Raw genomic sequence first — 11,369 nt, forward strand, 5'->3', positions numbered from 1 at the left:
AAATTTGACCAATAACACAATGTATCCACATGCCAAAAATGAGCTCTCAAGGATATTGCATTAGACTGATGCAAAATTTGAAATTTTCGCTCCACAGTGCTGAAACGGTTCCAAATTGTGTCCTGATTATGCTCCCAAAATTTGAACTCCTTTAGTAAGAACCTGACTTGGCACAAACCATACGAAGTTTATATGGAAATTACTATGGGGAAACCATAATTTCTTTTCATATCTATCTCAAAATTCACCAGTTAACTCTACTTTAAAAAATAATAGTTCAGCTTGTTAAAAATTTTCTCAGCTTCAATTTTGTTGAAGACCACTTTTCGATCAAATGTAAGCAACAAAAATTATTAATGATTCAAGTCACTGATGTCTTACGATTATGATCAATCAACTGTTCAGCAGGCAACATAGGTGTTTATGGCGCGTAGAATAGAGGACAAAAATAATGGCTACTATGTCACACTGCTGAAAACAGTGTTGCCATAAGATTATCAATCTCTTAAACAATTAATAACTATGTTATTTGACGTTTGGCTGAAAAACAATTTACTGCAAAGTTGTAGCTGATAAAAAGTCCCGTAAGAATAGCAATAGAACATGTTAACAATACAATATGGAAAAAGGCTAGAAGACAATGAACAAAAAGTTTGGTTTGCCCATAGTTATTTTCATATAAACTTCAAATGGTTTGTGCCAAGTCAGTTTCTTATCAAATAAGTTTAAACTTTCGGAGGCTAATCAGGACCCGATTTGAAACCGTTTGAACACTGTGGAGTGAAAATTTCAAATTTTGCATCAGTCTTATATTGCATACCCCCTGGCGATAATAGAATAAAGTATTACCGAAGCCGTCATTTACCCTACCATCATCAGTTATTTATGTGCTTTGTACACACTTAGAAAAAACCATGTAAATTTAGGTGCTCTGAGACTGACATATACGAGCGTCAATTTTGACATAAAATTGAGTCATAATAGACGCAAAATTCAGCACAATCAAACGTTCTTTTTGTCGAGTAACGAACTTTTCAGTCTCGGAGCACTTAATTTTTAATGACATGTTCGTTTAAGTCTCATCCTTTATGTCAAATATGGATTACGTCACGTGTAAAATTAGTTATTTCTAAGTGTGTAGTATAGATTCTGGCTATTTAAAATAGTGTTCATTATGAAACACATTTTAAGATTCTAATGAATAAAATGGAATAGCTTTTCTAAAGCATTATTTTAAAACATTTATGAATTTTCATTTGAAATGAAAATAAACTTGAAAATTATTAGCATCCAAATCCCAAAAAAGAATAGGACGCAAAGAACGAATAACCATACAATACCATTTAATGTGAGGCTTACATTTTTAGAAAAATAATATTTAAAATAATTCTTCTTGAGAGTATTTCAAAAGAGTGTTGAGAAAATTTTATGGTAATTCCAACGAAAATTCCAAGAAAATTAAATTCTGAATTCCGAGGATTGTTCTAACAACATATTGAGGAAAATTTTTAAAGAATTCTGAGGAGTATTCCAAGGATATTCCGGTGACAATTTTTAGAAAATTTTAAAGAGATTTCATCGGAAATTATGAGGAGCATTTCAATTTATAGTAATTCCATGCGAATTTCAGGTGAACACTAAGTGCATGCTGAGGAGATGAGTTTGCTTTGAGAATCTTTCGAGAAGGGTTGTGTGTTTTTGTTGCACAGTGGGCTTTTATTTTTTTATTTTTTTTTTGGCGGATCGACTGTCTCGAACTATGTTGGAGGTTATTTGGCTTTCTGTATTTTGATGCTCAAAAGCGGGGTTTTAAGTTTAAATCTGACGTTTCATTCACATGTATTGTGTCTTTTTCAAAGAATTAACTAAATTCCGTTTTAGAGTTAAGAGCCCACAGCACAGGCACAATTGTCACAATGTTTGGTATCGTATGTTGACCACTCCAGTTTTGCGGTAGTGGCGGGAAATTCAAAATGAACCGGCTAGCAGGACTTGGGTGCAGTTTCTCGTTTTGGCGCCACGTTAACTAACTTTATTTCATTTAAGTTTTTTAGTTCGGGCTGCCTTTGTGCTGGCGTGGAGTTTTTGGTACTCACATTTGGTTAGTTTTGTATCCCAGGCGCGATAATTTGATTTGGAAAGGTTTGTGCTGGTATTTCGCCTCCCCCATGTTTCTTAGGTGCTTGGTGTGCTCTCGCTTCCCTTTGTTGCCAGTGTGACTCGACCGCACTGATCTATTGTTAGATTTGTTTTTCAGATTTGCATTGCTTTTGTGCACAGAGTGATTTGAAAAAGTAAAGAAAACATATATTTAGTTATTGTGTGCTTGGAATCGCTGGAGGAGGAATTGTTTCCCAGCCAACAATTTTGGTTCACATTACTGAATTGTTACTCTGCTATGTGAATCTTTATTCGGTAAAAATACCGTATGCGTGATAATGTTTGCACCATCGTACAAATAAGGTTCTCGTTTCACCTGTACATACAATGCATTGGAATTCTTTGCATGCACGTAACCTATAGCTCAACCGTAGTAGGCTGTGTATAAAAGAAAATGATTTGCTTAGTTTGACAGTTGCACCATGACGAAGTAGCAGCGTATTCGTGTTTTGTCCCACGCGCAAATGTCGCAAAAAGACATTTCAATCGCCGTGGGAGTGTCCCGGTGGACCGTTAAAAGAGTTTTAGACAGAGAAGGTGGCCACAGGTCGTCCGAGGTCAGCTCTGGTTCCTAGGGTTATCGCTGCTATCAAAAGGAAGATTCGGGTGAATCCAGTACGTTAAATAAGGAAAATTCCAAAGGAACACAGGATCAGTGACTTTACGGCACGGAAGATCGTAAAGGAAGATTGCGGGGCGAAGTCGAGGGGACGGAAAAAAATTTACATGATTACCAACCGCATCCGGGAGCTACGAGTCAAACAATGCAAGAAAATCTTGAACTTCCTTAAGCGAAAAAATCCGGTAATCCTGTTTACCAACGAGAGCATGTTTACCGTCGATCCCGTATCAAATTCCAGAACCGACCGGTATATTAGTTCTCTTCCAGTAAAAGACGTGGCCGACGAGCACAAGAACGTGTATCTGACCAAGCATCCTGCTAGCGTTATGGTGTTTGGATTGGTGGCTTCCGATGGCAAAAAAAATGCACCCGGTGTTCATTCCAGAAGGCGAAAAGGTCAGCACGGAGGTATACATCGGTATTTTAAGTAAGTATGTTCTTCCATGGAACAAAGAACAGAACAGTATTTCAACAAGATGGGGCTCCGTGCCACACCTCGAACCGCACTCAGAAGTGGTTGCAGGAACGGGTGCACGACAGTAGGCATACGGTCGTTAGGCAGACGGACGTTAGGCATACGTACGTTAGGCATACGGACGTTAGGCATAATGTACGATAGGCATAATGGACGTTGGGCATAAAGGACGTTAGGCATAATGGACGTTAGGCATAATCTACCGGATGAATTCCAGAAGGATGATTTCTATTGATTGCTGACTTCGGTGACAATAATGAAAGGGCCTTAATTTTTGGAACTCATGAACGACGTCTTGGACAGGCAAAGTATTGGGTTACAGATGGTACGTTTGCCACAGTTCCTTGTTTGTTTCGGCAACTCGTCACTGTTCATGGAAGTATCGCTCCCTCACATCAGCTGACGGTTCCGCTAGTTTTCATTCTGATGACAACAAAATCAGAATCGTTGTATCGAAAAGTATGGCAGGAAATCCTGGAAGCAGCAGGTATGTTTTTTTGTTATTGAATGAAAAACCACAGAATTAACCATTCTTGATTTCATGAGCTGTTCTTTGGCATCATATTTTGTTCAACCTTGGCTGTTTCTTTGTTATTGAATGAAAAATCACAGAATTCACCATTCTTTATTTCATGAGCTGTTCTTTGAGGAAAACCTTTTCTTCTTTGACTTTTGCAATATGTGTGTAAGAATATATTACAACAAATGTGTGATTTTTTTTATTATTTCTAGATGCGATTGATTTCAAGATATAGTTCAAAACTAAGCTGAGTTTTCATTGTAAGATTACTTAACCACTATCGCTACTAATCATGGATCTAAGTTAATATGTAGATACGTCACTTATGATATGATAAATAATGGATTCCAAAATGTGCTTATTAAATAAACTATGTTTGTTTAACTTGTATCATTTTTTTCAACGCTAAGCCTAATTTAAGCACTGTTTACAGGTTTACAGGTTAAGCAGGTTTCTAGAGTTGCACAGCAGCAAGGTATTTTATGCCTAACGTCCATTATGCCTAACGTATATTATGCCTAACGTCCATTATGCCTAACGTCCGTATGCCTAACGTCCGTATGCCTAACGTCCGTATGCCTAACGTCCGTATGCCTAACGTCCGTATGCCTAACGTCCGTATGCCTAACGTATTTATGCCTAATGGGGTACACTCTGCAGGAACATCTTCCGTTGTGGGCAAAGGATATGTGGCCGCCATCCAGCCCCGATCTTAATCCGCTGGATTACTCAATATGGCGCGTCATGAAGGCCAAGGCCTGTTCTAAACGCCACCCGAGTACAGCAAGCCTCAGACAAACATTGACCCGTACCTGGAGAGAAATGGATCCAGACTAAATTATTAGAACCTGCCTTGCATTCTGGAAGCGTGTGGAGGACGTAATTGCAGCAAGTGGAAACTCGATCGATGATTAACATAGTTTAAGACTCTGAGAAACATTCCCTCTTTGAATAAATTGAAAAACTCGAAAACGAAATTTTGAGATTTTTTTAAATTTTGACATTGCTCAATGGTGCAAACATTATAACGCATACGGTATATTTGATACTTAGGAATTTTTGAAAAGTTACGCGAGTCTTGTGTGGTATCGGTTCGTCTATCTGTTCTTTCGATAGTCAAAGCGAATGAGCACGTGATTGGTTGATTAAGGCTGAAAACTTAGATCAATTTTCAATAGTTAACCATTGATTAACAACTTTCATATTTATTCCAATATTATCTTACAGTTCATTTGAATAAAATGGCGTAATTGAAAGTGAATTTCATTTATAAATAACCTTGTAATAAGCGTTCAAAACCTGACCCTATTTCGTTACACTTTTTTTTTATTATTTGCACCTCAGTATACCAGTAGTCCACAAATAAGTAGTCCTACGTCATAGTTTTTTAATTGTATATTTTTTCACAAATCATGATTAGGTCCCTGTAGCTGTATCGCAGTCAGCTTTCTATAAAACCAACTATTTTTGATCTAAAATTTTGCAAATAATGTTTGTGCAAAAACATATAGGCCGTTTTCAACAATTAGTCTTGAATCAAAATGGTCTCCTCACCTGCAGCGGTGCCAGATATACAGATATGTCTGTATTTAAGCAGATTTTTGAAGTCTCGTACAGACCCAATACAGACTACAGACATTATACAGATATTTGAAACTTAATTCATATTTTGTACAGATTTTTAACAATTGGTTCACTAAATTTAATTTAAAATATACGAAATTATTTTTGAATGTGTGCATCTTGTTATGATTTTGGTACGTGTTATGATCGTTTCTCATGTATTTTTATTTGAAATAATAGATTTTTCCTTTTTCTAGCCTTACCCACATAGGGGAACCGCTCCTATAGTTGCGGTACGTTAGTAGCGTTAGGCTCCTATAGTTGTGTACGGAGTCTCCATACACAACTATAGGAACCTAACGCTTCTAACGTACCGCAACTATAGGAGCGTTTACCCTACTTATGTTCGATTTTTTTTTTCATTTGTTGCTTTTTTACGTTTTCACTTTATTCCGATGGTTCAGTAAGGGAGAACAGCCCATAATGCACCCCTGGGGTAAAATGCCCACTTATAGAAAAACAGCGATAACTTTTCCTCAGATGCATTTTCCGGGTAACGGATTGTGTTTGCTTTCAACTAGAGGTTTCACAATTGATTCTTGATCATAAAATCATATTTTGACCTACTGATTCCCTTAGAAAATAGCATTTTGTGCAAAATATGATACAGTTGTTAAAATCGTCGACTTCAAATTAAGCTTTTAACAGCATATATCGCAAAAAATTGAACTAATTCACTTTTCGTATTTTTTTAGATGTTTTACTTAATGAATCACAGCTTAACACTCTATTGCGACCTTATTTCTGATGTAACATAAAGGAATAATCATCAGGCGTCAGATCACCATGAATCAGGCGTTTTGCCCCGCTATCATATTGGAACCAATTTATAAAATACCTTGAAAATCATGAAAATGCATCGTTCTATAGTTCGAAATCACTTGATCTTCGTAGAAAACATGGTAATGAACCAAACACCATTACTTTCTTCTTGATTTTAGCTTCCATACGCCAGCAATTGACGATTTTGCTTAAACGGTGCGTTTTGCACCATCCTACCCTACATGGACCTTGAACGGGATAATTATCTGTTTTAATCTCGTGATTTTGAACAGCCAAATCCTTTTTAAGTTTTGACTTCGTATTTTTTGTACTAGGAATTAATATTAAAAATAAACCCATAAACGGACTGTTTTAAGTACAAAAATGCTATTCATTCAGTTTAGTGTGTGGCGAGTAATTTTATAGCCAAAATATTACAGACATATTTTTTACACTCATACAGACTTTTGAATAAATCATCTGACATCCCTGCTCACTAGTGGAAAATATTTGATCACTTAATACCCCAAGTGTCATTCAGATCGAAGATAGTCAAGTTCGTGATAGTGACTGTTGATCTTGTGATATATTCGGTTGAAGACGGAATACTTAGGCAAGTCCTTACTGTCGTCGATTGTAAATATGGCTTCGATGTACCAAAAAATGAAGGAACATTTACTGAATTCCTTAAGTCACTGCAATTTCGTACTTGCGACAGATCAAAGAGATTACGTGTTCACCATTCTTCAGTGACACTGAATATCTTTCGATAGTGAGAATGTCTTTTAAGACTTAAATGATCATGATCTCTTGACTACGTCATGTGATTACAAGCAATAAAGCTCTAATGAAACGTAACTTGGCTACTTCAATAGAGAATGACTTTTAAGTTTGAACGTGTTTTGGAAAATAACTCTAAATTTCCCCAGCATTAAATCTCCATACAGTTCTAAAGATCAAAGGCTTCCCTTAGCTCAGTCGTTAAAGGTGCAGCTACAAAGCAAAACCATGCTGGAGGTGGCTGGGTTCAATTCCCGATCCGGTCTAAAAAAATTTCGGGTTGGAAAACTTCTCGACTTCCCTGGGCATAGAGTTTGATTGTACTTGCCACACAATTATACTACTGAAAAAATGGTACCAGGCATCGAAAGCTCTATTCATAACTGTGTTGAGAGCAGACTATAAGCTAATATGCGATAAGCAATAAGCTTGAAATGCGAAGAAGAAGAAAGAAGAAGTTCTAAAGATCTAGGTCATCAATCCGGTCATAATCCTGTCTTTTCATACTTTTAGCTGTATAGGTGATATGCAGAAGCACAACTTTGTTGAAGTAAGCAATTAGTCTTTCAATAGGCTGTGCTTTTATACAGCCTATCATATCAAGTGGGCCTATCTAACTTAACCTTTCCGAAAGCCGAAAGGGTTAAAGGATACTTAGTAATGTCCGATCCGATAATCACTCATGTCAGCAGAACGACATTGCAGAAATATACTTGAACTAAAATCGATGCTCGTAGTACTTACAGAATATTCCATTATACTCGGTCAATGTTGACTCACCTGAAAGAGAAAAGAACGGAACAGCAATTAATAACGCTGAAGCATTAACAACATATAACGTAGCAGATAATAGCACCCTGCCAGAAAACTTGTTTTATCACGTATATATTGAAAATTATTCAAATTCCCCGATGAAAGTCATACTCTTCCTCCAGAAGAAATGCACCGCAGCAGTGAGCAGAGGAGCAGAAGGAACAACCGGTCGATCGTCGGATGCAACGATCTGCATTGCCTTCCTTCCCCTTCGTTCTGAACCTTCCGTTTAGAACCAAACCATCTTCCCCCTCATCTTCATCGCCGGGTGATAAATCATTTCGGGAATGTTTATTATGAAATGCATGAATAGAGTACTTCTGGTCCTGGTCCGACGACGACGACGACGACGACGACGATAATCCCTCAAATAGTTGCCATCGCATAGCTCCCCGAACTGCTTGCCGACTACAATTCCAATGAACCGGTATCGTAACTGAATCTACACTTTACGGACGGAGTTAGACACAGGGCGTAAGTGCAGAAGGAAGGAAAATTTGTATTTCCATTGAATTGATGCTGTACAACACATTTCTCCTCTCACCCCGCAGCGAATCGCGTTTGCCCAGTTCTTCCTGCTCCAGTTGTAAATGGTCGAAAGAGAAGGCACTGTGTGCATTCATAAAAACATAATGTTCAGAAGGGCCACGGCTGCGACGTCGGGAGTGTTACTTATGTTCAACTATTTTGCACTGGAATTACGGCGCTTATGCTCTGCTCTCGTTGCTGAGTGGCGATATTTCATTTCGATTCCAACAATAAATATGCTTCCCCGCGTCCTTTCTGGTTTCTGGAGAGACCGGTAGATTGGGATCGGCGCGTGCTCCTCGAAAGGCAGGAAGACGAGGGGGATTATCGCTGTTGTGCACTATCGTAATTGTGTGGAATATTTTATCTCAGGGAAGTGCAATCGAGTTAGAAAGCGGGAGGCCGGCGGAAGGAGGAATTGTTTCGAAGAAAGCAATAATGGAAATTGAAGACAGCGTAGCGCAGAACAAGGTCATTACGTAATGAATAGTTATATTGCGAACCGGGGTGAATTGTGTGGGTTCATGGCCTGCAAGCTTATATAGAAATGTCCGAGCGAGTACAAGCGAGTTGTCAGCCGTTCATCCATGTAGGGCTGGCGAGGGAAACTCGGTGAAAAGTTACAGAACACGAGCCGTTGCATAACAGTGCAACGTGAGGTGACATTTGAATAGGCGAAGAAACGTCGCATTCATGAGACTGCAATATGCTCAAAAAGTTCTGAGGTTTCCCTGAGGTTATGTTTACTAAACCATTTTTGCAACCAAAGTTGCTCCGGTTTGAAATTCCGACTAATTTCTTGAACAGCCAAAATTGATGCAACCGTCCCCCGTCGTTGCTACAATGAATAACTACAATGAAGAACACGGAAGGCAGAATAGAGCAGCAACAAAAAATGCATTTGAAGTAATGTGGTTTTGACATGCAAATGAAATGAACCGATCGACCGAGAAGCCAGACGCCACCCGACGCCATAACTATATGCGATGAAGCTGAAAGGCACCATCTAAATAGAAGGAAGTTGGAAAGCATACGCCAAGGTTTGCTCGCCAAGTTTCCGTCTGGCCCCGGTCTGGTCGTCTCGACGGTGTGAAGGTGGAAATTTGTGCATACGTGTGAAAGAAATTCGCCGGTTCGGCTTGGTCTTGGGTGGGAAAAGTTTTCTTACAACAACAAGCTTCATAAAGCCGGGAGCCTGGTACGTGCAATTGATGACACACCACCCGACCATCATCGTCGTCAATTGTGAATGTCATTATTGCACATTTTACTGCCATGTTCAAGCCATCAAGGGAGGTTAGAGACGTGCTATTTTGTTGTTACGGCTAAATTAGTGCTTTGATAAACGAAACGATTAAGGTCGACGGCGGAAGTTGCTTATTCATTGACCGTTATTGAATCAAACTAGCCGTTGATTTTTGCTAACAAAGTCAAACGAAAGGTGCTTTAACATTAATGTCAATCAGTTTCATTCAAACAAATAGTGCAACTGTTTAAAATTTATCAGAGATCATTAAAATGTGCAAATTTTCACCGAACCCAGCGGACGATAGCAGACCGGTAAGATCTAGGTCACATTCCGCGTCTATTTAGTCCGTCCATTTCTCGTTCCTTCCGATGATTTAAGTTCTGCTCTCACACACGCAGATTCTTCCCGAGGTTCACAATTAAAATCAAACAGCCCCCCAAGAAAAAAAGAAAGACCAACTGACCGGCTGTTGTGATCGTTACTGATGAGATTTCTATGACCAGCTCCCAGTCCCAGCGGGGTGGAGCAAATTTGGCGATATTAAACAGATTAAAGGTTATGTCTTCCGCCTGACACGACCGTCGTCGGATCCAGGTCTAGCTTTGCTCGGTTCAGTCAAATGGGCGGTCTTGGAAAGCATATTTGTGCTTCGAGAATGTTTGCAATGAATGATTGCGGTCATATTTGTGTTAAGCTAGATTTGGGCTTTCCGGTCTCAGCTGTCCGCCTTGGTGTCTCTTGATGTGTAGAACATCCGACTGATGTTCTGGAATCTCCCATCAGCGTCGTCAGTGGGAAAGTTGCTCCGCTAACTGTTTGGACCCGCCGCTAATCCGTATAATTTGGATTGTATCAAATTGAAACCTTTCCAATTATTCGCTTCCCCTTTCGCCGACACAAATTAACACGGTTGAGTAGGTAGTTTCCAGCTGGCGAAAACCAAATAAAACATTGCGAAACCAGTAACACAGTTCTCATTGCTTCCAATCACTGGGGTATAATCATAACAAGAGCGAAAATAAATCGCACTTCCTAAACTGGTCCAACCGCCATTAAATAGCTAAATACGTATCGGTCCGGAATCGCAGCTATAGGCGGACTTGACTCGGTTTTTTTTTTTTGTTGTTGCCGTGAGCTACCTACTGCTGCACATACATATTTATGCAAATTTAGTGCCAAACCGGCCGCGGCAACCCGTATATATTTTCGGGTGGTGAGCACAAACAAAAAAAACCGAATCAATCAAACATAACTAACGCACCCAATAAATATTAAACATTGGCTTTATGAACCGTTTTCCTTCGGAGTTGATTTGCCCCGTAATGGTGTGCGAGATTTTTTCGTGCTACACTTTTATGATTATTAGATATTCATATGTTCGGCTCAGTGGTGGTCTTGGACACGGGGATACAAATTCACTTGTGAAGTGGCTAGCTTAGAGAGTTATTCATGATGTTACCATAAAAAGGTGATTATATTAATGGGTAATCTTAAAGTGTGCTCCTGTTGATTGATTGTCATGAGCAAAAATTGGAGATAGTTGAAAGTTAAGTGAATAATTAGCGCAAACGGTTCATTACTTGGTCTCAAAGTTCGATTGCAGTTGAATTCAGAAGATGGCGTGTAAAACTAGCGTTACGTAGCGACAGAATTCTAAACTTCATCTATATAGACTGTCAGCATCTTGAGTTACATCATTTACAGAATGATCCCACACATACTTGTGCCACGTAATGACAGATCTGCAAACTTAACAGTCATCCATGCAGAAAATGTTGATCTTATGACGAACTTTGCCGAGAGCAGTTATTCTATAGATGACCAGGTTCACGAGATA

This window comes from Ochlerotatus camptorhynchus, unplaced genomic scaffold, assembly GCF_037179485.1.
Source record: "Ochlerotatus camptorhynchus isolate MF236.1 unplaced genomic scaffold, CSIRO-AGI_Acam_v1.1 ptg000360l, whole genome shotgun sequence".
Lineage (NCBI taxonomy): Eukaryota > Metazoa > Arthropoda > Insecta > Diptera > Culicidae > Ochlerotatus > Ochlerotatus camptorhynchus.